At 60.3% G+C, this 22066-nt stretch overlaps 1 protein-coding gene across 2 annotated transcripts in view; it reads left to right on the top strand.

Annotated features, from left to right (window-relative positions):
- Positions 1 to 22066, top strand: part of LOC137362297 (complement factor B-like) — an 86509-nt gene that overhangs the window by 21306 nt on the left and 43137 nt on the right. The gene's annotated exons all lie outside the window — the stretch shown is intronic.

Below are 22066 nucleotides of genomic sequence, written 5' to 3'. Positions count from 1 at the left end.
CACTCCCCAGAACAGGTACAGTACGGGGGGTTAGATACAGAGTAAAGCTCCCTCTACACTGTCCCCCATCAAACACTCCCAGGACAGGTACAGCACGGGGTTGGCTCCTTTGTGATTGGGAATACTGAGTGCTGAGTGCATCAACGAGGTGCAGCTGACAGTGCTGCAGTCAGTTGCTGGAGGTGCTGCTGGAGAAGGAGTGCTGAGGAGGGAACTGCAAGAACTGCAAAAACTTTTCAACAACTTTTGCTGCAGAGGAGGAAAGACTTTGAAAAAGGCTGTATTTCGAGGTGGGTGTCGAGTACCAAGCTTTCATTTCATTTGGACTGTTGTGGGAGGTGAAAGAGGCCAGAAGAACAAGGGGTGGGGGCTATACAATTCTGTAGGGAGCTGTGCAGTTGCATTAAAGTTGCAGGGAAGCTCCCTCCCCACCCCATTTGCCCAGCCTGAGTCAGCTGAAGCTGCCTGGCTAATAGAGACATCAGGATCGAACGAGAGCCTGGGCAGCTTTCGGCTGACCCAGGTGAAGACCCCTCCCACAACCAGAAGACCGGAAGACCAGAAGTGTTTACAGTGCTCTGAGTACCACCCTTTAAGGGGAAAAAAAAAGCAAAGTCATCGCTTGCAGCCTGTCTTTCCCATTTCCTGTGTACCCTCAGCCTCTCCCCAAACCTCCTAGTTAGTTTCTTTGTTTGTTTGTTTGCTTACCTGCAATTTGGGGGTGGGTTTGGCTCTTGAGCCATGGCAAGCCCATCATCACCGGTGGCGGGGCCTTCTCATACCTACGCAGCTGCAGCTTCTGTGGCTGCCCACGTGGCCCCGTCACCCTTTCAATTATTGACATGCAGCCATGGGGTGAAGAGCTATCCCCACCCCAACATGTCTATTGAGGCCTGCGTTAAGGCAATGGCCGTGGTTGTCGGCCCCTCGGCCATTGTTGCGGCCTCAAAGATGTATGGGAAGGCTGTGTTCTTTTTGAAGACCGAGCGGGCGGTGTCCCTGGCCCTGAGTAAAGGGCTCACTGTGGGGGGGACCTTCCTGCCAGTGGACCCTCTGGGGGCCACTGCGCATCGGATAATGTTGTCCAACGTCCCACCCTTCATTCCCAGTGAGCTCCTCCTCCCCCACCTGCACCATCTGGGGGAGGTGAGGTCGGGGATCACCCCAGTCCGGCTTGGTCTTCGGGAGCACAGCCTCCAACATGTCTACTCCTTCCGCCGCCAGTTATTTATGCAGCTGGCGCGGGAGGAGGACACGGAGGGCCAATTTAATGTGGAGTTCCAGGGGACGGCCTACCGCGTCTTTTGGACCTCGGATGGGGCGCGGTGCCACGTCTGCAAGGGGGTGGGGCATGTTCGTAAGAACTGCCCCAACCTCCCGGCCGCCAGCTCCACCTCGGCGGCCCAGAGTGGTTCCACAGCACCTCCTCCCACTCCCCCCGCACATCCAACAGACACCGCTCAGTCGGTTCCGGAGGCTGTGGTTTTCACAGCCTCTGGCGGGGAGGGGAGCGTCCGTCCGAGCGGAAGGAAGACGCGGGGAAAAAAGAAACATCGTGAGGCGCGTCCCCTGGACACTTTGACTCAACCCGAGCCTGAGCTCAGCCCAAAGCCCATTCCCATGGAATCCACCTGTCCCAGGGCTGGGCTCAGGCCCAGGGTGACTAAAAAAGGAAAAAAGGGTGCGGAGGCGGAGGCCTCTGATGACATGGAGGTCTCTGAGTCTCCGCGCCCAAGTGCGAAAAAGAGGAGAAGGCACCCCTCCACAGAAATAACACAGGGCCCTGAGGTGCAGGGCCCATCTGTTGGAGGGGAGCTGCCTCCTGTTTCTGGTCCTCAGGTGCCCCCTACCGCCACCACCAAGGCTGCAAAGTCCGGGCAGGTGCTCCCTATTCCTCAGGATGGAGGGGAGGGGATGGCCCCGGTACGTGAGGCCCCTCCTGAAGGAGTAAGTGGGGCCCTGCTTGTGGTGGGGGAGCCTGGGGAAACCGCCCATTCCGCCACTGCTACTGGGTCGGGTGTCCTGAATGAAGGGGAGGGCGAGGCCCCAGAGGGTCGGGCCTCCCAGCCGGAGTCCACCACCAACCAGGAGACACCCGACCCAGTTATAACTGAGAATGCTGCCCCATCTGCTGGGCCTGTGGGTGCTGGCGGAGCGGGAGATGGCCTCCTCTCGCCGCCTCCGGTCTCGGCTCCGGCTGGTTTCCCGGAGTCCGGATCTTCTGTCTCCCCTGGACCAGTCATTGGCCTGGGGATGGAGGTGGAGGGGGGTCCTGAACCGCTGGTGCCTACAGGCTCCAGTTTCACAATAGAACCCAGAGAGGACTCCTCCGCCATCGATCCTGGGGGTGGGATCGTGACGGAGGCGGGACCAGCTGGCGCGGCCGGGGCGTCCGCCCCACAGTGTGTGGTGGATGTGTTGGCCGCTGGCGGTGACGACCCGGAGGAGGATGGGGATTCGGTGCGGGGCACGGAGGATGATCTTGATTCCATCGCCAGTGAGGTGGTGGAGTCCCTCGTGCCTCCCACCGAATCTCCTCTCATCCCCACGGCGGAACTCCGGGATTTCCTCGCGGCTTGCAGAGGTTGCCGCAATAAAGTTCAGCTGGCCCTCGACCGTTGGTCGAATCTGGCGCTGATCATCCAGTCCGTCCGTGCCGCCCTTAAGATAGCGGGCAAGCGCGCGGACGTGAAACTGGTTGAGAGGCGCCGTTTTAATGTGTTCCTCAATGGGTTGCTGGGGGAGTGGAGGGCCAGGTGCACTTCCACTCCCTCCTCACAGTGAGCTGTTGGTGACGGGTTTTAAGTACCTTTGACATGAAGATAACCATAGCCAGCCTCAACATCAACGGCAGCAGAGGGGCTCACCGCAGATTTCACAATCTCTCAGTCCTTAGGGAAGGGAGATACGCGGTGAGCTTTCTGCAGGAAACCCACACCGTTCCGGGAGACGAAGCCACCTGGCTCCTGGAGTGGCAGGGTGGGGTCTACATGAGTCACCTCACCCCTATTTCTAGTGGGGTGGCGATCTTGTTGGCCCCGACTTTTCAGCCGGAGATCTTGGGGGTCAAGGAGCTAGTGCCGGGCCGCTTGCTCCACCTCGCCGTTCGCCTGGGTAGCGTGCCGCTCCACTTTGTGAACGTGTACGCGCCCAGGCCCGGCGCTTTGCAAGCGCGCTTCTTTGAAGAAGTGTCCGCTCTCTTGAGCTCCATCGATAGCGGCGAGTGCATCATCCTCGGGGGGGATTTTAACTGCACCCTCGAGGTGGGGGATCGCTCCGGTCCCCAGCGCGGCCAAGCGTCGGTGGAGAAGTTGAGGGGACTGATCAGCTCCCTTAACTTGGTGGACGTCTGGCGGAATCTCCATCCCGACTCCAGCGCCTTCACGTGGAGGTCTGGAGGAGGGGGGTCGCGAATCGACCGCCTCTACATTTCGCAGGCGTACGTCTCCCGCGTTTCGGCGGCCTCCATGCGGCTGGTGCCGTGCTCGGACCACCGCCTGGTGTGGGCGGAGTTCACTCCGCTCCGCACGCGGGCGGGGTCCGCGTACTGGCACTTTAACAACCGGCTGCTGGAGGACGTGCGATTTCGGGACTCGTTCTGTCGATTCTGGGCCGACTGGAGAAGGAAGCAGGGGGGCTTCCCCTCCTTGAGGCTATGGTGGGATGTGGGCAAGACTCACATCCGCGTCTTCTGTCAGGAGTACGCGAAGGGGTCGACCAAGAGGCGGGAAGCCGAGGTCGGGCGCCTTGAGAGGGAGGTGCTCGACTTGGAATCCCGCCTCGGTCATGCCGTCGCGGACCCGGCCCTGTGGCAGGCGTACAAAGAGAAGAAGGGCGCGCTGAGGAACCTGCAGCTCATAGGGTCCCGAGGCGCGTACGTGAGGTCGCGGATCCAGATCCTGGAAGATTTGGACCGCGCCTCACCCTTCTTCTACTCGCTGGAAAAATGGCGGGGGGTCCGTAAGCAGCTCGTCGAGCTGCTGGCCGACGACGGATCCTCCATCACGGATCCGGAGGGAATGGGCCTCCTGGTCCGGACGTATTACAGTGCGTTGTTCTCTCCGGATCCGTCCAGCGAGGATGCGCGCAGAGTTTTGTGGGAGGACCTGCCGCAGGTCAGCCCGGAGGGCGCCGAAGGATTGGAGGCTCCGCTCACGTTGGCGGAGCTGACTGGCGCCCTCCACCAGCTCTCGAGGGGCAAATCCCCAGGGCTGGATGGGTTGACCGTGGAGTTCCTCAGGGCGTTCTGGGACGTCCTGGGGGACGATTACGCGCGGGTCCTGGGGGAAAGCCTGGCGACCGGGGAGATGCCCCTCTCGTGGCGCAGGGCGGTCATCGTCCTGCTGCCGAAGAGGGGCGATCTCCGCCTGCTTAAAAACTGGCGTCCGGTCTCCCTCCTCAGCACGGATTATAAGATCTTTGCCCGGGCTATGTCTACCCGCCTGGGCTCCGTGCTGGCCCACATGATCCACCCCGACCAGTCCTACACGGTCCCGGGCCGGTCCATCCAGGACAACATCCACCTGGTCCGGGACCTGATCCATCTTTCCCAGAGGACTGGTCAGTCGGTCGCCTTTCTCTCCCTCGATCAGGAGAAGGCGTTCGACAGGGTGGATCACGATTACCTTTTCGGGACTCTGCGCGCTTTCGGACTCGGGCCGCATTTCGTGGCCCGGGTCCGACTTTTATACGCTGCCGCAGAGTGTCTAGTCAAAGTTAACGGGTCCTTGACGGCGCCCCTTCGCTTTGGGAGAGGAGTGCGTCAGGGGTGCCCCATGTCCGGCCAATTGTATACCATCTGCGTGGAGCCCTTCCTGTGCCTGCTTCGCAGGAGGTTGACGGGATTGGCTCTGCGCGAGCCGGCCATGCGGGTCGTCCTCTCGGCTTACGCCGACGACGTGCTCCTCGCAATCACAGATCCCGTTGACTTGCGGAGGATGCGCGACTGCCAGCAGACCTTTTCTGCCGCGTCCTCCGCGAGGATCAATTGGGAGAAATGTTCCGGACTCCTGGTTGGTCAGTGGCGGGTGGACTCCCTGCCGGAGGAGATGACACCTTTTGCGTGGAGCACCACGCACCTCCTCTATTTGGGAGTCCACCTTAGCCCCGCTGAGGAAGCCTGGCCGGCAAACTGGCAGGAGTTGGAGGCGAAAGTCACCGCTCGGCTGGGGCGCTGGACAGGACTGCTCCGAGTGCTTTCCTACAGGGGCCGAGCGTTGGTCATAAACCAACTGGTGGCCTCCATGCTGTGGTACCGGTTGGTCACTTTGGCCCCGCCCCCTGTATTTGCCACCAAGATCCAGAAGAAACTCGTCGATTTCTTCTGGGGCAAGAGGAAACACTGGGTCTCTGCCGCGGTCCTGAGTCTCCCGATCGAGGAGGGCGGTCAGTCGCTGGTGTGCGTCCGCACCCAGGCTGCGACTCTCCGCCTTCGGACCCTGCAGAGATACCTGTACGTCGAGCGTCCTCCCAGATGGTGTGCGCTGGCGACGTATTTTTTCCGCCAGTGTCACTGCCTTCAAGACGACACGCAGCTCCCGGTGGAGTCCGTTAGCCGCGCCTCTCTGAGGGAGTTGCCTGTCTTTTACCGGGATCTTTTCCGAGTCTGGAACATGGTCGCCTCCAGTCAGGGCGCTCCCCCGCCGGCGGAGGAGAGCGCCTCGGCTGTCCGGGCGGCCGACTCCGGGGATGGTCCGGCGGGCGGAGGAGTAGCCGAAACCCCCGGGACGCCCCTCACTGCGGGTGGCGAGGGGGCTCGGGAGTGCGGAGCGATCCCGGCCGAGCTGACCCCCGCTCGGCCGGAACTGCTCATCGGACCCAGGCCCCGAAACCCTCCTCGGGAGCCGGTCCCGCACAACCCGAGCCGCCTCTCGGAAATGCCCTCCGTGCCATTCCAATCGGCGCGGAGGGGTTTCCTGTACGGGCTGCTCCTGCACACTCTCCACTTCCTCGCCCTCGTCAGCCGGCCGGACACGCCCTGGCGGTCCGCGTTGCCATCTGGTGGCGAGGGGAAACCCCGATGGAGGTCTCTCTACGCGGGAGTCTTCCCCCTTTATATCGGGGACCTGGGGTGGAGGGTGCTGCACAGAGCAGTCCCGTGCAATAGGCTTTTAAGTAGGTTCACGGACTCCCAGGCCACCTGTACTTTCTGCGGCCTGGACGAGTCCGTGTTCCACATTTATACGGAGTGTGCGAGGTTGCAGCCCCTATTTGAGTATCTGAAGGGGCTGCTCCTCAAATTCTGGCTGCACTTCAGTCCCACGCTCCTGATCTTTGGGCACCCGGTGCGGAGGGGCTTGGGCCGGGAGGAGGATCTCCTCGTCGGTCTGCTCCTGGGCCTGGCCAAGGTGGCAATTCACAGGTCCAGGTTGCGGGCCGTTGGGGGGTCCGTCCTCCCCGATTGCCTGCCCCTCTTCCGCGGTTACGTTCGCGCCCGGGTGTCCCTGGAAAAGGAGCATGCGGTGTCCGCCGGTACGCTTGAGGCCTTCCGCGACCGGTGGGCACCGCAGGGACTGGAGTGCATTGTCGACGCCGAGAATGGCATTTTAATTTGAGTTTTTTGTTTATTTATCTGTTTTAATAAAGTTATTTTAAAAATATAAGTGTGTATATAAAGGGGGCCTGAGGAATAAAGGCCCCCTCGACATAAAAAAAAAAAAAAAAAAAAAAAAAAAAAAAAAAAAAAAAAAAAAAAAAAAAAAAAAAAAAAAAAAAAAAAAAAAAAAAAAAAAAAAAAAAAAAAAAAAAAAAACGGGGTTGGCTGCTGGCTAATTGGAGTATTGACTGCTGATTGCAGCAACGAGCCTCAGCTGAGAGTGCTGGTGGCAGTTGGAGGTTGCAGAGGTGGAGAGAGGAGCTGCACTGTGCAAGGGAGAGCAGCTACCAACAAGCAGAGGAAAACTCCAACAACAGTCTCCATTAAAGAGAAGAAAGGGACATTTTGTGGAAACAAGGCTTTGTCTGGAGGTGGGTGCTGAACACCAGTAATTTACTTTGGACTGTTGGGGGAGGAACAAGTGGCTGGAACAACAAGGGGTGGGGCTGCCAATTCAACAGGAGTCTGTGCTGCTGCAAAAGCACACAGGGAAGCTCCCTCCCCACCCCAATTGCCAAACCTGGGTCAGCTGAAGCTGCCCAGCTAAACAGACGGAAGGGGATAGATAGTGCCTGGGCAGCTTCAGCTGACCCAGGTGAAGACGACTCCCCCAACCAGAAGACCGGAAGACCAACTTCAAAGACTGTTTGTTTTAAGTGTACTGTGAGCACCACCTCCAGAAAGCAAGTCATCCCTTCCAGCCTGCCTTTGCCTCTCCTCTCTTACCTCAGCCTCTCCACTAACCTGTTGTTTGTTTGTTTGTCTTTTCAAATTTTTCTGTGAATCTGTTATTTAGTGTGCAAGTCCACAATTTGGGGTGGGTTTAGCTCTTGGACCCATGGCAAGCCCTTCATCACCGGTGGCGGGGCCCTCTACTACCTACGCAGCTGCAGCTTCTGTGGCTGCCCACGTGGCCCCGTCACCCTTTAAATTATTGACATGCAGCCATGGGGTGAAGAGCTATCCCCACCCCAACATGTCTATTGAGGCCTGCGTTAAGGCAATGGCCGTGGTTGTCGGCCCCTCGGCCATTGTTGCGGCCTCAAAAATGTATGGGAAGGCTGTGTTCTTTTTGAAGACCGAGCGGGCGGTGTCCCTGGCCCTGAGTAAAGGGCTCACTGTGGGGGGGACCTTCCTGCCAGTGGACCCTCTGGGGGCCACTGCGCATCGGATAATGTTGTCCAACGTCCCACCCTTCATTCCCAGTGAGCTCCTCCTCCCCCACCTGCACCATCTGGGGGAGGTGAGGTCGGGGATCACCCCAGTCCGGCTTGGTCTTCGGGAGCACAGCCTCCAACATGTCTACTCCTTCCGCCGCCAGTTATTTATGCAGCTGGCGCGGGAGGAGGACACGGAGGGCCAATTTAATGTGGAGTTCCAGGGGACGGCCTACCGCGTCTTTTGGACCTCGGACGGGGCGCGGTGCCACGTCTGCAAGGGGGTGGGGCATGTTCGGAAGAACTGCCCCAACCTCCCGGCCGCCAGCTCCACCTCGGCGGCCCAGAGTGGTTCCACAGCACCTCCTCCCACTCCCCCCGCACATCCAACAGACACCGCTCAGTCGGTTCCGGAGGCTGTGGTTTTCACAGCCTCTGGCGGGGAGGGGAGCGTCCGTCCGAGCGGAAGGAAGACGCGGGGAAAAAAGAAACATCGTGAGGCGCGTCCCCTGGACACTTTGACTCAACCCGAGCCTGAGCTCAGCCCAAAGCCCATTCCCATGGAATCCACCTGTCCCAGGGCTGGGCTCAGGCCCAGGGTGACTAAAAAAGGAAAAAAGGGTGCGGAGGCGGAGGCCTCTGATGACATGGAGGTCTCTGAGTCTCCGCGCCCAAGTGCGAAAAAGAGGAGAAGGCACCCCTCCACAGAAATAACACAGGGCCCTGAGGTGCAGGGCCCATCTGTTGGAGGGGAGCTGCCTCCTGTTTCTGGTCCTCAGGTGCCCCCTACCGCCACCACCAAGGCTGCAAAGTCCGGGCAGGTGCTCCCTATTCCTCAGGATGGAGGGGAGGGGATGGCCCCGGTACGTGAGGCCCCTCCTGAAGGAGTAAGTGGGGCCCTGCTTGTGGTGGGGGAGCCTGGGGAAACCGCCCATTCTGCCACTGCTACTGGGTCGGGTGTCCTGAATGAAGGGGAGGGCGAGGCCCCAGAGGGTCGGGCCTCCCAGCCGGAGTCCACCACCAACCAGGAGACACCCGACCCAGTTATAACTGAGAATGCTGCCCCATCTGCTGGGCCTGTGGGTGCTGGCGGAGCGGGAGATGGCCTCCTCTCGCCGCCTCCAGTCTCGGCTCCGGCTGGTTTCCCGGAGTCCGGAACTTCTGTCTCCCCTGGACCAGTCATTGGCCTGGGGATGGAGGTGGAGGGGGGTCCTGAACCGCTGGTGCCTACAGGCTCCAGTTTCACAATAGAACCCAGAGAGGACTCCTTCGCCATCGATCCTGGGGGTGGGATCGTGACGGAGGCGGGACCAGCTGGCGCGGCCGGGACGTCCGCCCCACAGTGTGTGGTGGATGTGTCGGCCGCTGGCGGTGACGACCCGGAGGAGGATGGGGATTCGGTGCGGGGCACGGAGGATGATCTTGATTCCATCGCCAGTGAGGTGGTGGAGTCCCTCGTGCCTCCCACCGAATCTCCTCTCATCCCCACGGCGGAACTCCGGGATTTCCTCGCGGCTTGCAGAGGTTGCCGCAATAAAGTTCAGCTGGCCCTCGACCGTTGGTCGAATCTGGCGCTGATCATCCAGTCCGTCCGTGCCGCCCTTAAGATAGCGGGCAAGCGCGCGGACGTGAAACTGGTTGAGAGGCGCCGTTTTAATGTGTTCCTCAATGGGTTGCTGGGGGAGTGGAGGGCCAGGTGCACTTCCACTCCCTCCTCACAGTGAGCTGTTGGTGACGGGTTTTACGTACCTTTGACATGAAGATAACCATAGCCAGCCTCAACATCAACGGCAGCAGAGGGGCTCACCGCAGATTTCACAATCTCTCAGTCCTTAGGGAAGGGAGATACGCGGTGAGCTTTCTGCAGGAAACCCACACCGTTCCGGGAGACGAAGCCACCTGGCTCCTGGAGTGGCAGGGTGGGGTCTACATGAGTCACCTCACCCCTATTTCTAGTGGGGTGGCTATCTTGTTGGCCCCGACTTTTCAGCCGGAGATCTTGGGGGTCAAGGAGCTAGTGCCGGGCCGCTTGCTCCACCTCGCCGTTCGCCTGGGTAGCGTGCCGCTCCACTTTGTTAACGTGTACGCGCCCAGGCCCGGCGCTTTGCAAGCGCGCTTCTTTGAAGAAGTGTCCGCTCTCTTGAGCTCCATCGATAGCGGCGAGTGCATCATCCTCGGGGGGGATTTTAACTGCACCCTCGAGGTGGGGGATCGCTCCGGTCCCCAGCGCGGCCAAGCGTCGGTGGAGAAGTTGAGGGGACTGATCAGCTCCCTTAACTTGGTGGACGTCTGGCGGAATCTCCATCCCGACTCCAGCGCCTTCACGTGGAGGTCTGGAGGAGGGGGGTCGCGAATCGACCGCCTCTACATTTCGCAGGCGTACGTCTCCCGTGTCTCGGCGGCCTCCATGCGGCTGGTGCCGTGCTCGGACCACCGCCTGGTGTGGGCGGAGTTCACTCCGCTCCGCACGCGGGCGGGGTCCGCGTACTGGCACTTTAACAACCGGCTGCTGGAGGACGTGCGATTTCGGGACTCGTTCTGTCGATTCTGGGCCGACTGGAGAAGGAAGCAGGGGGGCTTCCCCTCCTTGAGGCTATGGTGGGATGTGGGCAAGACTCACATCCGCGTCTTCTGTCAGGAGTACGCGAAGGGGTCGACCAAGAGGCGGGAAGCCGAGATCGGGCGCCTTGAGAGGGAGGTGCTCGACTTGGAGTCCCGCCTCGGTCATGCCGTCGTGGACCCGGCTCTGTGGCAGGCGTACAAAGAGAAGAAGGGCGCGCTGAGGGACCTGCAGCTCATAGGGTCCCGAGGCGCGTACGTGAGGTCGCGGATCCAGATCCTGGAAGATTTGGACCGCGCCTCTCCCTTCTTCTACTCGCTGGAAAAATGGCGGGGGGTCCGTAAGCAGCTCGTCGAGCTGCTGGCCGACGACGGATCCTCCATCACGGATCCGGAGGGAATGGGCCTCCTGGTCCGGACTTATTACAGTGCGTTGTTCTCTCCGGATCCGTCCAGCGAGGATGCGCGCAGAGTTTTGTGGGAGGACCTGCCGCAGGTCAGCCCGGAGGGCGCCGAAGGATTGGAGGCTCCGCTCACGTTGGCGGAGCTGACTGGCGCCCTCCACCAGCTCTCGAGGGGCAAATCCCCAGGGCTGGATGGGCTGACCGTGGAGTTCCTCAGGGCGTTCTGGGATGTCCTGGGGGACGATTACGCGGGGGTCCTGGGGGAAAGCCTGGCGACCGGGGAGATGCCCCTCTCGTGGCGCAGGGCGGTCATCGTCCTGCTGCCGAAGAGGGGCGATCTCCGCCTGCTTAAAAACTGGCGTCCGGTCTCCCTCCTCAGCACGGATTATAAGATCTTTGCCCGGGCTATGTCTACCCGCCTGGGCTCCGTGCTGGCCCACATGATCCACCCCGACCAGTCCTACACAGTCCCGGGCCGGTCCATCCAGGACAACATCCACCTGGTCCGGGACCTGATCCATCTTTCCCAGAGGACTGGTCAGTCGGTCGCCTTTCTTTCCCTCGATCAGGAGAAGGCGTTCGACAGGGTGGATCACGATTACCTTTTCGGGACTCTGCGCGCTTTCGGACTCGGGCCGCATTTCGTGGCCCGGGTCCGACTTTTATACGCCGCCGCAGAGTGTCTAGTCAAAGTTAACGGGTCCTTGACGGCGCCCCTTCGCTTTGGGAGAGGAGTGCGCCAGGGGTGCCCCATGTCCGGCCAATTGTATACCATCTGCGTGGAGCCCTTCCTGTGCCTGCTTCGCAGGAGGTTGACGGGATTGGCTCTGCGCGAGCCGGCCATGCGGGTCGTCCTCTCGGCTTACGCCGACGACGTGCTCCTCGCAATCACAGATCCCGTTGACTTGCGGAGGATGCGCGACTGCCAGCAGACCTTTTCTGCCGCGTCCTCCGCGAGGATCAATTGGGAGAAATGTTCCGGACTCCTGGTTGGTCAGTGGCGGGTGGACTCCCTGCCGGAGGAGATGACACCTTTTGCGTGGAGCACCACGCACCTCCTCTATCTGGGAGTCCACCTTAGCCCCGCTGAGGAAGCCTGGCCGGCAAACTGGCAGGAGTTGGAGGCGAAAGTCACCGCTCGGCTGGGGCGCTGGACAGGACTGCTCCGAGTGCTTTCCTACAGGGGCCGAGCGTTGGTCATAAACCAACTGGTGGCCTCCATGCTGTGGTACCGGTTGGTCACTTTGGCCCCGCCCCCTGTATTTGCCACCAAGATCCAGAAGAAACTCGTCGATTTCTTCTGGGGCAAGAGGAAACACTGGGTCTCTGCCGCGGTCCTGAGTCTCCCGATCGAGGAGGGCGGTCAGTCGCTGGTGTGCGTCCGCACCCAGGCTGCGACTCTCCGCCTTCGGACCCTGCAGAGATACCTGTACGTCGAGCGTCCTCCCAGATGGTGTGCGCTGGCGACGTATTTTTTCCGCCAGTGTCACTGCCTTCAAGACGACACGCAGCTCCTGGTGGAGTCCGTTAGCCGCGCCTCTCTGAGGGAGTTGCCTGTCTTTTACCGGGATCTTTTCCGAGTCTGGAACATGGTCGCCTCCAGTCAGGGCGCTCCCCCGCCGGCGGAGGAGAGCGCCTCGGCTGTCCGGGCGGCCGACTCCGGGGACGGTCCGGCGGGCGGAGGAGTAGCCGAAACCCCCGGGGCGCCCCTCACTGCGGGTGGCGAGGGGGCTCGGGAGTGCGGAGCGATCCCGGCCGAGTTGACCCCCGCTCGGCCGGAACTGCTCATCGGACCCAGGCCCCGAAACCCTCCTCGGGAGCCGGTCCCGCACAACCCGAGCCGCCTCTCGGAAATGCCCTCCGTGCCATTCCAATCGGCGCGGAGGGGTTTCCTGTACGGGCTGTTCCTGCACACTCTCCACTTCCTCGCCCTCGTCAGCCGGCCGGACACGCCCTGGCGGTCCGCGTTGCCATCTGGCGGCGAGGGGAAACCCCGATGGAGGTCTCTCTACGCGGGAGTCTTCCCCCTTTACATCGGGGACCTGGGGTGGAGGGTGCTGCACAGAGCAGTCCCGTGCAATAGGCTTTTAAGTAGGTTCACGGACTCCCAGGCTGCCTGTACTTTCTGCGGCCTGGACGAGTCCGTGTTGCACATTTATATGGAGTGTGCGAGGTTGCAGCCCCTATTTGAGTATCTGAAGGGGCTGCTCCTCAAATTCTGGCTGCACTTCAGTCCCACGCTCCTGATCTTTGGGCACCCGGTGCGGAGGGGCTCGGGCCGGGAGGAGGATCTCCTCGTCGGTCTGCTCCTGGGCCTGGCCAAGGTGGCAATTCACAGGTCCAGGTTGCGGGCCGTCGGGGGGTCCGTCCTCCCCGATTGCCTGCCCCTCTTCCGCGGTTACGTTCGCGCCCGGGTGTCCCTGGAAAAGGAGCATGCGGTGTCCGCCGGTACGCTTGAGGCCTTCCGCGACCGGTGGGCACCGCAGGGACTGGAGTGCATCGTCGACGCCGAGAATGGCATTTTAATTTGAGTTTTTTGTTTAGTTATCTGGTGTTAATAAAGTTATTTTAAATATATAAGTATGTATATAAAGGGGGCCTGAGGAATAAAGGCCCCCTCGACATAAAAATATATATAAAAAGAGAAAAAAAAAAAAAGAAAAAAAAAAAAAAAAACGGGGGGTTAGATACAGAGTAAAGCTCCCTCTACACTGTCCCCCATCAAACACTCCCAGGACAGGTACAGTACGGGGGGTTAGATACAGAGTAAAGCTCCCTCTACGCTGTCCCCATCAAACACTCCCAGGACAGGTACAGTACGGGGGGTTAGATACAGAGTAAAGCTCCCTCTAAACTGTCCCCCATCAAACACTCCCCAGGACAGGTACAGTACGAGGGTCAGATACAGAGTAAAGCTCCCTCCACACTGTCCCCATCAAACACTCCCCAGGACAGGTACAGTACGGGGGTTAGATACAGAGTAAAGCTCCCTCGACACTGTCCCCCTTCAAACACTCCCCAGGACAGGTACAGCACTGGGATTGGCTGCTCTCTGATTGGGAAGCCTGAGTGTTGAGTGCCTCAACAAGGTGCAGCTGAGAGTGCTGGTGGCAGTTGGAGGTTGCAGAGGTGGAGAGAGGAGCTGCACTGAGCAAGGGAGAGCAGCTACCAACAAGCAGAGGAAAACTCCAACAACAGTCTCCATTAAAGAGAAGAAAGGGACATTTTGTGGAAACAAGGCTTTGTCTGGAGGTGGGTGCTGAACACCAGTAATTTACTTTGGACTGTTGGGGGAGGAACAAGTGGCTGGAACAACAAGGGGTGGGGCTGCCAATTCAACAGGAATCTGTGCTGCTGCAAAAGCACACAGGAAAGCTCCCTCCCCACCCCAATTGCCAAGCCTGGGTCAGCTGAAGCTGCCCAGCTAAACAGACGGAAGGGGATAGATAGTGCCTGGGCAGCTTCAGCTGACCCAGGTGAAGACGACTCCCCCAACCAGAAGACCGGAAGACCAACTTCAAAGACTGTTTGTTTTAAGTGTACTGTGAGCACCACCTCCAGAAAGCAAGTCATCCCTTCCAGCCTGCCTTTGCCTCTCCTCTCTTACCTCAGCCTCTCCACTAACCTGTTGTTTGTTTGTTTGTCTTTTCAAATTTTTCTGTGAATCTGTTATTTAGTGTGCAAGTCCACAATTTGGGGTGGGTTTAGCTCTTGGACCCATGGCAAGCCCTTCATCACCGGTGGCGGGGCCCTCCACTACCTACGCAGCTGCAGCTTCTGTGGCTGCCCACGTGGCCCCGTCACCCTTTAAATTATTGACATGCAGCCATGGGGTGAAGAGCTATCCCCACCCCAACATGTCTATTGAGGCCTGCGTTAAGGCAATGGCCGTGGTTGTCGGCCCCTCGGCCATTGTTGCGGCCTCAAAGATGTATGGGAAGGCTGTGTTCTTTTTGAAGACCGAGCGGGCGGTGTCCCTGGCCCTGAGTAAAGGGCTCACTGTGGGGGGGACCTTCCTGCCAGTGGACCCTCTGGGAGCCACTGCGCATCGGATAATGTTGTCCAACGTCCCACCCTTCATTCCCAGTGAGCTCCTCCTCCCCCACCTGCACCATCTGGGGGAGGTGAGGTCGGGGATCACCCCAGTCCGGCTTGGTCTTCGGGAGCACAGCCTCCAACATGTCTACTCCTTCCGCCGCCAGTTATTTATGCAGCTGGCGCGGGAGGAGGACACGGAGGGCCAATTTAATGTGGAGTTCCAGGGGACGGCCTACCGCGTCTTTTGGACCTCGGACGGGGCGCGGTGCCACGTATGCAAGGGGGTGGGGCATGTTCGGAAGAACTGCCCCAACCTCCCGGCCGCCAGCTCCACCTCGGCGGCCCAGAGTGGTTCCACAGCACCTCCTCCCACTCCCCCCGCAGATCCAACAGACACCGCTCAGTCGGTTCCGGAGGCTGTGGTTTTCACAGCCTCTGGCGGGGAGGGGAGCGTCCGTCCGAGCGGAAGGAAGACGCGGGGAAAAAAGAAACATCGTGAGGCGCGTCCCCTGGACACTTTGACTCAACCCGAGCCTGAGCTCAGCCCAAAGCCCATTCCCATGGAATCCACCTGTCCCAGGGCTGGGCTCAGGCCCAGGGTGACTAAAAAAGGAAAAAAGGGTGCGGAGGCGGAGGCCTCTGATGACATGGAGGTCTCTGAGTCTCCGCGCCCAAGTGCGAAAAAGAGGAGAAGGCACCCCTCCACAGAAATAACACAGGGCCCTGAGGTGCAGGGCCCATCTGTTGGAGGGGAGCTGCCTCCTGTTTCTGGTCCTCAGGTGCCCCCTACCGCCACCACCAAGGCTGCAAAGTCCGGGCAGGTGCTCCCTATTCCTCAGGATGGAGGGGAGGGGATGGCCCCGGTACGTGAGGCCCCTCCTGAAGGAGTAAGTGGGGCCCTGCTTGTGGTGGGGGAGCCTGGGGAAACCGCCCATTCCGCCACTGCGACTGGGTCGGGTGTCCTGAATGAAGGGGAGGGCGAGGCCCCAGAGGGTCGGGCCTCCCAGCCGGAGTCCACCACCAACCAGGAGACACCCGACCCAGTTATAACTGAGAATGCTGCCCCATCTGCTGGGCCTGTGGGTGCTGGCGGAGCGGGAGATGGCCTCCTCTCGCCGCCTCCAGTCTCGGCTCCGGCTGGTTTCCCGGAGTCCGGAACTTCTGTCTCCCCTGGACCAGTCATTGGCCTGGGGATGGAGGTGGAGGGGGGTCCTGAACCGCTGGTGCCTACAGGCTCCAGTTTCACAATAGAACCCAGAGAGGACTCCTCCGCCATCGATCCTGGGGGTGGGATCGTGACGGAGGCGGGACCAGCTGGCGCGGCCGGGACGTCCGCCCCACAGTGTGTGGTGGATGTGTTGGCCGCTGGCGGTGACGACCCGGAGGAGGATGGGGATTCGGTGCGGGGCACGGAGGATGATCTTGATTCCATCGCCAGTGAGGTGGTGGAGTCCCTCGTGCCTCCCACCGAATCTCCTCTCATCCCCACGGCGGAACTCCGGGATTTCCTCGCGGCTTGCAGGGGTTGCCGCAATAAAGTTCAGCTGGCCCTCGACCGTTGGTCGAATCTGGCGCTGATCATCCAGTCCGTCCGTGCCGCCCTTAAGATAGCGGGCAAGCGCGCGGACGTGAAACTGGTTGAGAGGCGCCGTTTTAATGTGTTCCTCAATGGGTTGCTGGGGGAGTGGAGGGCCAGGTGCACTTCCACTCCCTCCTCACAGTGAGCTGTTGGTGACAGGTTTTAAGTACCTTTGACATGAAGATAACCATAGCCAGCCTCAACATCAACGGCAGCAGAGGGGCTCACCGCAGATTTCACAATCTCTCAGTCCTTAGGGAAGGGAGATACGCGGTGAGCTTTCTGCAGGAAACCCACACCGTTCCGGGAGACGAAGCCACCTGGCTCCTGGAGTGGCAGGGTGGGGTCTACATGAGTCACCTCACCCCTATTTCTAGTGGGGTGGCTATCTTGTTGGCCCCGACTTTTCAGCCGGAGATCTTGGGGGTCAAGGAGCTAGTGCCGGGCCGCTTGCTCCACCTCGCCGTTCGCCTGGGTAGCGTGCCGCTCCACTTTGTGAACGTGTACGCGCCCAGGCCCGGCGCTTTGCAAGCGCGCTTCTTTGAAGAAGTGTCCGCTCTCTTGAGCTCCATCGATAGCGGCGAGTGCATCATCCTCGGGGGGGATTTTAACTGCACCCTCGAGGTGGGGGATCGCTCCGGTCCCCAGCGCGGCCAAGCGTCGGTGGAGAAGTTGAGGGGACTGATCAGCTCCCTGAACTTGGTGGACGTCTGGCGGAATCTCCATCCCGACTCCAGCGCCTTCACGTGGAGGTCTGGAGGAGGGGGGTCGCGAATCGACCGCCTCTACATTTCGCAGGCGTACGTCTCCCGCGTTTCGGCGGCCTCCATGCGGCTGGTGCCGTGCTCGGACCACCGCCTGGTGTGGGCGGAGTTCACTCCGCTCCGCACGCGGGCGGGGTCCGCGTACTGGCACTTTAACAACCGGCTGCTGGAGGACGTGCGATTTCGGGACTCGTTCTGTCGATTCTGGGCCGACTGGAGAAGGAAGCAGGGGGGCTTCCCCTCCTTGAGGCTATGGTGGGATGTGGGCAAGACTCACATCCGCGTCTTCTGTCAGGAGTACGCGAAGGGGTCGACCAAGAGGCGGGAAGCCGAGATCGGGCGCCTTGAGAGGGAGGTGCTCGACTTGGAATCCCGCCTCGGTCATGCCGTCGCGGACCCGGCCCTGTGGCAGGCGTACAAAGAGAAGAAGGGCGCGCTGAGGAACCTGCAGCTCATAGGGTCCCGAGGCGCGTACGTGAGGTCGCGGATCCAGATCCTGGAAGATTTGGACCGCGCCTCACCCTTCTTCTACTCGCTGGAAAAATGGCGGGGGGTCCGTAAGCAGCTCGTCGAGCTGCTGGCCGACGACGGATCCTCCATCACGGATCCGGAGGGAATGGGCCTCCTGGTCCGGACGTATTACAGTGCGTTGTTCTCTCCGGATCCGTCCAGCGAGGATGCGCGCAGAGTTTTGTGGGAGGACCTGCCGCAGGTCAGCCCGGAGGGCGCCGAAGGATTGGAGGCTCCGCTCACGTTGGCGGAGCTGACTGGCGCCCTCCACCAGCTCTCGAGGGGCAAATCCCCAGGGCTGGATGGGTTGACCGTGGAGTTCCTCAGGGCGTTCTGGGACGTCCTGGGGGACGATTACGCGCGGGTCCTGGGGGAAAGCCTGGCGACCGGGGAGATGCCCCTCTCGTGGCGCAGGGCGGTCATCGTCCTGCTGCCGAAGAGGGGCGATCTCCGCCTGCTTAAAAACTGGCGTCCGGTCTCCCTCCTCAGCACGGATTATAAGATCTTTGCCCGGGCTATGTCTACCCGCCTGGGCTCCGTGCTGGCCCACATGATCCACCCCGACCAGTCCTACACGGTCCCGGGCCGGTCCATCCAGGACAACATCCACCTGGTCCGGGACCTGATCCATCTTTCCCAGAGGACTGGTCAGTCGGTCGCCTTTCTCTCCCTCGATCAGGAGAAGGCGTTCGACAGGGTGGATCACGATTACCTTTTCGGGACTCTGCGCGCTTTCGGACTCGGGCCGCATTTCGTGGCCCGGGTCCGACTTTTATACGCCGCCGCAGAGTGTCTAGTCAAAGTTAACGGGTCCTTGACGGCGCCCCTTCGATTTGGGAGAGGAGTGCGTCAGGGGTGCCCCATGTCCGGCCAATTGTATACCATCTGCGTGGAGCCCTTCCTGTGCCTGCTTCGCAGGAGGTTGACGGGATTGGCTCTGCGCGAGCCGGCCATGCGGGTCGTCCTCTCGGCTTACGCCGACGACGTGCTCCTCGCAATCACAGATCCCGTTGACTTGCGGAGGATGCGCGACTGCCAGCAGACCTTTTCTGCCGCGTCCTCCGCGAGGATCAATTGGGAGAAATGTTCCGGACTCCTGGTTGGTCAGTGGCGGGTGGACTCCCTGCCGGAGGAGATGACACCTTTTGCGTGGAGCACCACGCACCTCCTCTATCTGGGAGTCCACCTTAGCCCCGCTGAGGAAGCCTGGCCGGCAAACTGGCAGGAGTTGGAGGCGAAAGTCACCGCTCGGCTGGGGCGCTGGACAGGACTGCTCCGAGTGCTTTCCTACAGGGGCCGAGCGTTGGTCATAAACCAACTGGTGGCCTCCATGCTGTGGTACCGGTTGGTCACTTTGGCCCCGCCCCCTGTATTTGCCACCAAGATCCAGAAGAAACTCGTCGATTTCTTCTGGGGCAAGAGGAAACACTGGGTCTCTGCCGCGGTCCTGAGTCTCCCGATCGAGGAGGGCGGTCAGTCGCTGGTGTGCGTCCGCACCCAGGCTGCGACTCTCCGCCTTCGGACCCTGCAGAGATACCTGTACGTCGAGCGTCCTCCCAGATGGTGTGCGCTGGCGACGTATTTTTTCCGCCAGTGTCACTGCCTTCAAGACGACACGCAGCTCCCGGTGGAGTCCGTTAGCCGCGCCTCTCTGAGGGAGTTGCCTGTCTTTTACCGGGATCTTTTCCGAGTCTGGAACATGGTCGCCTCCAGTCAGGGCGCTCCCCCGCCGGCGGAGGAGAGCGCCTCGGCTGTCCGGGCGGCCGACTCCGGGGACGGTCCGGCGGGCGGAGGAGTAGCCGAAACCCCCGGGACGCCCCTCACTGCGGGTGGCGAGGGGGCTCGGGAGTGCGGAGCGATCCCGGCCGAGCTGACCCCCGCTGGGCCGGAACTGCTCATCGGACCCAGGCCCCGAAACCCTCCTCGGGAGCCGGTCCCGCACAACCCGAGCCGCCTCTCGGGAATGCCCTCCGTGCCATTCCAATCGGCGCGGAGGGGTTTCCTGTACGGGCTGCTCCTGCACACTTTCCACTTCCTCGCCCTCGTCAGCCGGCCGGACACGCCCTGGCGGTCCGCGTTGCCAACTGGCGGCGAGGGGAAACCCCGATGGAGGTCTCTCTACGCGGGAGTCTTCCCCCTTTACATCGGGGACCTGGGGTGGAGGGTGCTGCACAGAGCAGTCCCGTGCAATAGGCTTTTAAGTAGGTTCACGGACTCCCAGGCCAGCTGTACTTTCTGCGGCCTGGACGAGTCCGTGTTCCACATTTATATGGAGTGTGCGAGGTTGCAGCCCCTATTTGAGTATCTGAAGGGGCTGCTCCTCAAATTCTGGCTGCACTTCAGTCCCACGCTCCTGATCTTTGGGCACCCGGTGCGGAGGGGCTCGGGCCGGGAGGAGGATCTCCTCGTCGGTCTGCTCCTGGGCCTGGCCAAGGTGGCAATTCACAGGTCCAGGTTGCGGGCCGTCGGGGGGTCCGTCCTCCCCGATTGCCTGCCCCTCTTCCGCGGTTACGTTCGCGCCCGGGTGTCCCTGGAAAAGGAGCATGCGGTGTCCGCCGGTACGCTTGAGGCCTTCCGCGACCGGTGGGCACCGCAGGGACTGGAGTGCATCGTCGACGCCGAGAATGGCATTTTAATTTGAGTTTTTTGTTTATTTATGTTTTAATAAAGTTATTTTAAAACTGTAAATATGTACATAAAGGGGGCCTGAGGGATAAAGGCCCCCTCGATGTGAAAAATATAAAAGGGGCCTGGGGTATAAAGGTCACCTTGTGGAGAAAAAAAAAGAAAAAAAAAAAAAAAAAAAAACGGGGGGTTAGATACAGAGTAAAGCTCCCTCTAAACTGTCCCCCATCAAACACTCCCCAGGACAGGTACAGTACGAGGGTCAGATACAGAGTAAAGCTCCCTCGACACTGTCCCCCTTCAAACACTCCCCAGGACAGGTACAGCACTGGGATTGGCTGTTCTCTGATTGGGAAGCCTGAGTGTTGAGTGCCTCAACAAGGTGCAGCTGAGAGTGCTGGTGGCAGTTGGAGGTTGCAGAGGTGGAGAGAGCAGCTACAACGAAGCAGAGGTGAAACTTCAACAACAGTCTCCATTAAAGAGAAGAAAGAGACATTTTTTGGAAACAAGGCTTTGTCTGGAGGTGGGTGCTGAACACCAGTAATTTACTTTGGACTGTTGGGGGAGGAACAAGTGGCTGGAACAACAAGGGGTGGGGCTGCCAATTCAACAGGAATCTGTGCTGCTGCAAAAGCACACAGGAAAGCTCCCTCCCCACCCCAATTGCCAAGCCTGGGTCAGCTGAAGCTGCCCAGCTAAACAGACGGAAGGGGATAGATAGTGCCTGGGCAGCTTCAGCTGACCCAGGTGAAGACGACTCCCCCAACCAGAAGACCGGAAGACCAACTTCAAAGACTGTTTTAAGTGTGCTGTGAGCACCACCTCCAGAAAGCAAGTCATCCCTTCCAGCCTGCCTTTGCCTCTCCTCGATTACCTCAACCTCTCCACTAACCTGTTGTTTGTTTGTTTGTCTTTTAAAATTTTTCTGTGAGTCGCTGTTATTTAGTGTGCAAGTCCACAATTTGGGGTGGGTTTAGCTCTTAGATCATGGCAAGCCCCTCATCACCGGTGGCGGGGCCCTCTACTACCTACGCAGCTGCAGCTTCTGTGGCTGCACACGTGGCCCCGTCACCCTTTAAACTGTTGACATGCAGCCATGGGGTGAAGAGCTATCCCCACCCCAACATGTCTATTGAGGCCTGCGTTAAGGCAATGGCCGTGGTTGTCGGCCCCTCGGCCATTGTTGCGGCCTCAAAGATGTATGGGAAGGCTGTGTTCTTTTTGAAGACCGAGCGGGCGGTGTCCCTGGTCCTGAGTAAAGGGCTCACTGTGGGGGGGACCTTCCTGCCAGTGGACCCTCTGGGGGCCACTGCGCATCGGATAATGTTGTCCAACGTCCCACCCTTCATTCCCAGTGAGCTCCTCCTCCCCCACCTGCACCATCTGGGGGAGGTGAGGTCGGGGATCACCCCAGTCCGGCTTGGTCTTCGGGAGCACAGCCTCCAACATGTCTACTCCTTCCGCCGCCAGTTATTTATGCAGCTGGCGCGGGAGGAGGACACGGAGGGCCAATTTAATGTGGAGTTCCAGGGGACGGCCTACCGCGTCTTTTGGACCTCGGACGGGGCGCGGTGCCACGTCTGCAAGGGGGTGGGGCATGTTTGTAAGAACTGCCCCAACCTCCCGGCCGCCAGCTCCACCTCGGCGGCCCAGAGTGGTTCCACAGCACCTCCTCCCACTCCCCCCGCAGATCCAACAGACACCGCTCAGTCGGTTCCGGAGGCTGTGGTTTTCACAGCCTCTGGCGGGGAGGGGAGCGTCCGTCCGAGCGGAAGGAAGACGCGGGGAAAAAAGAAACATCATGAGGCGCGTCCCCTGGACACTTCGACTCAACC

Source organism: Heterodontus francisci, unplaced genomic scaffold, assembly GCF_036365525.1.
Source record: "Heterodontus francisci isolate sHetFra1 unplaced genomic scaffold, sHetFra1.hap1 HAP1_SCAFFOLD_570, whole genome shotgun sequence".
In the NCBI taxonomy this organism is placed as follows: Eukaryota; Metazoa; Chordata; class Chondrichthyes; order Heterodontiformes; family Heterodontidae; genus Heterodontus; species Heterodontus francisci.
This window is presented reverse-complemented; position numbering and strand designations above follow the sequence as displayed.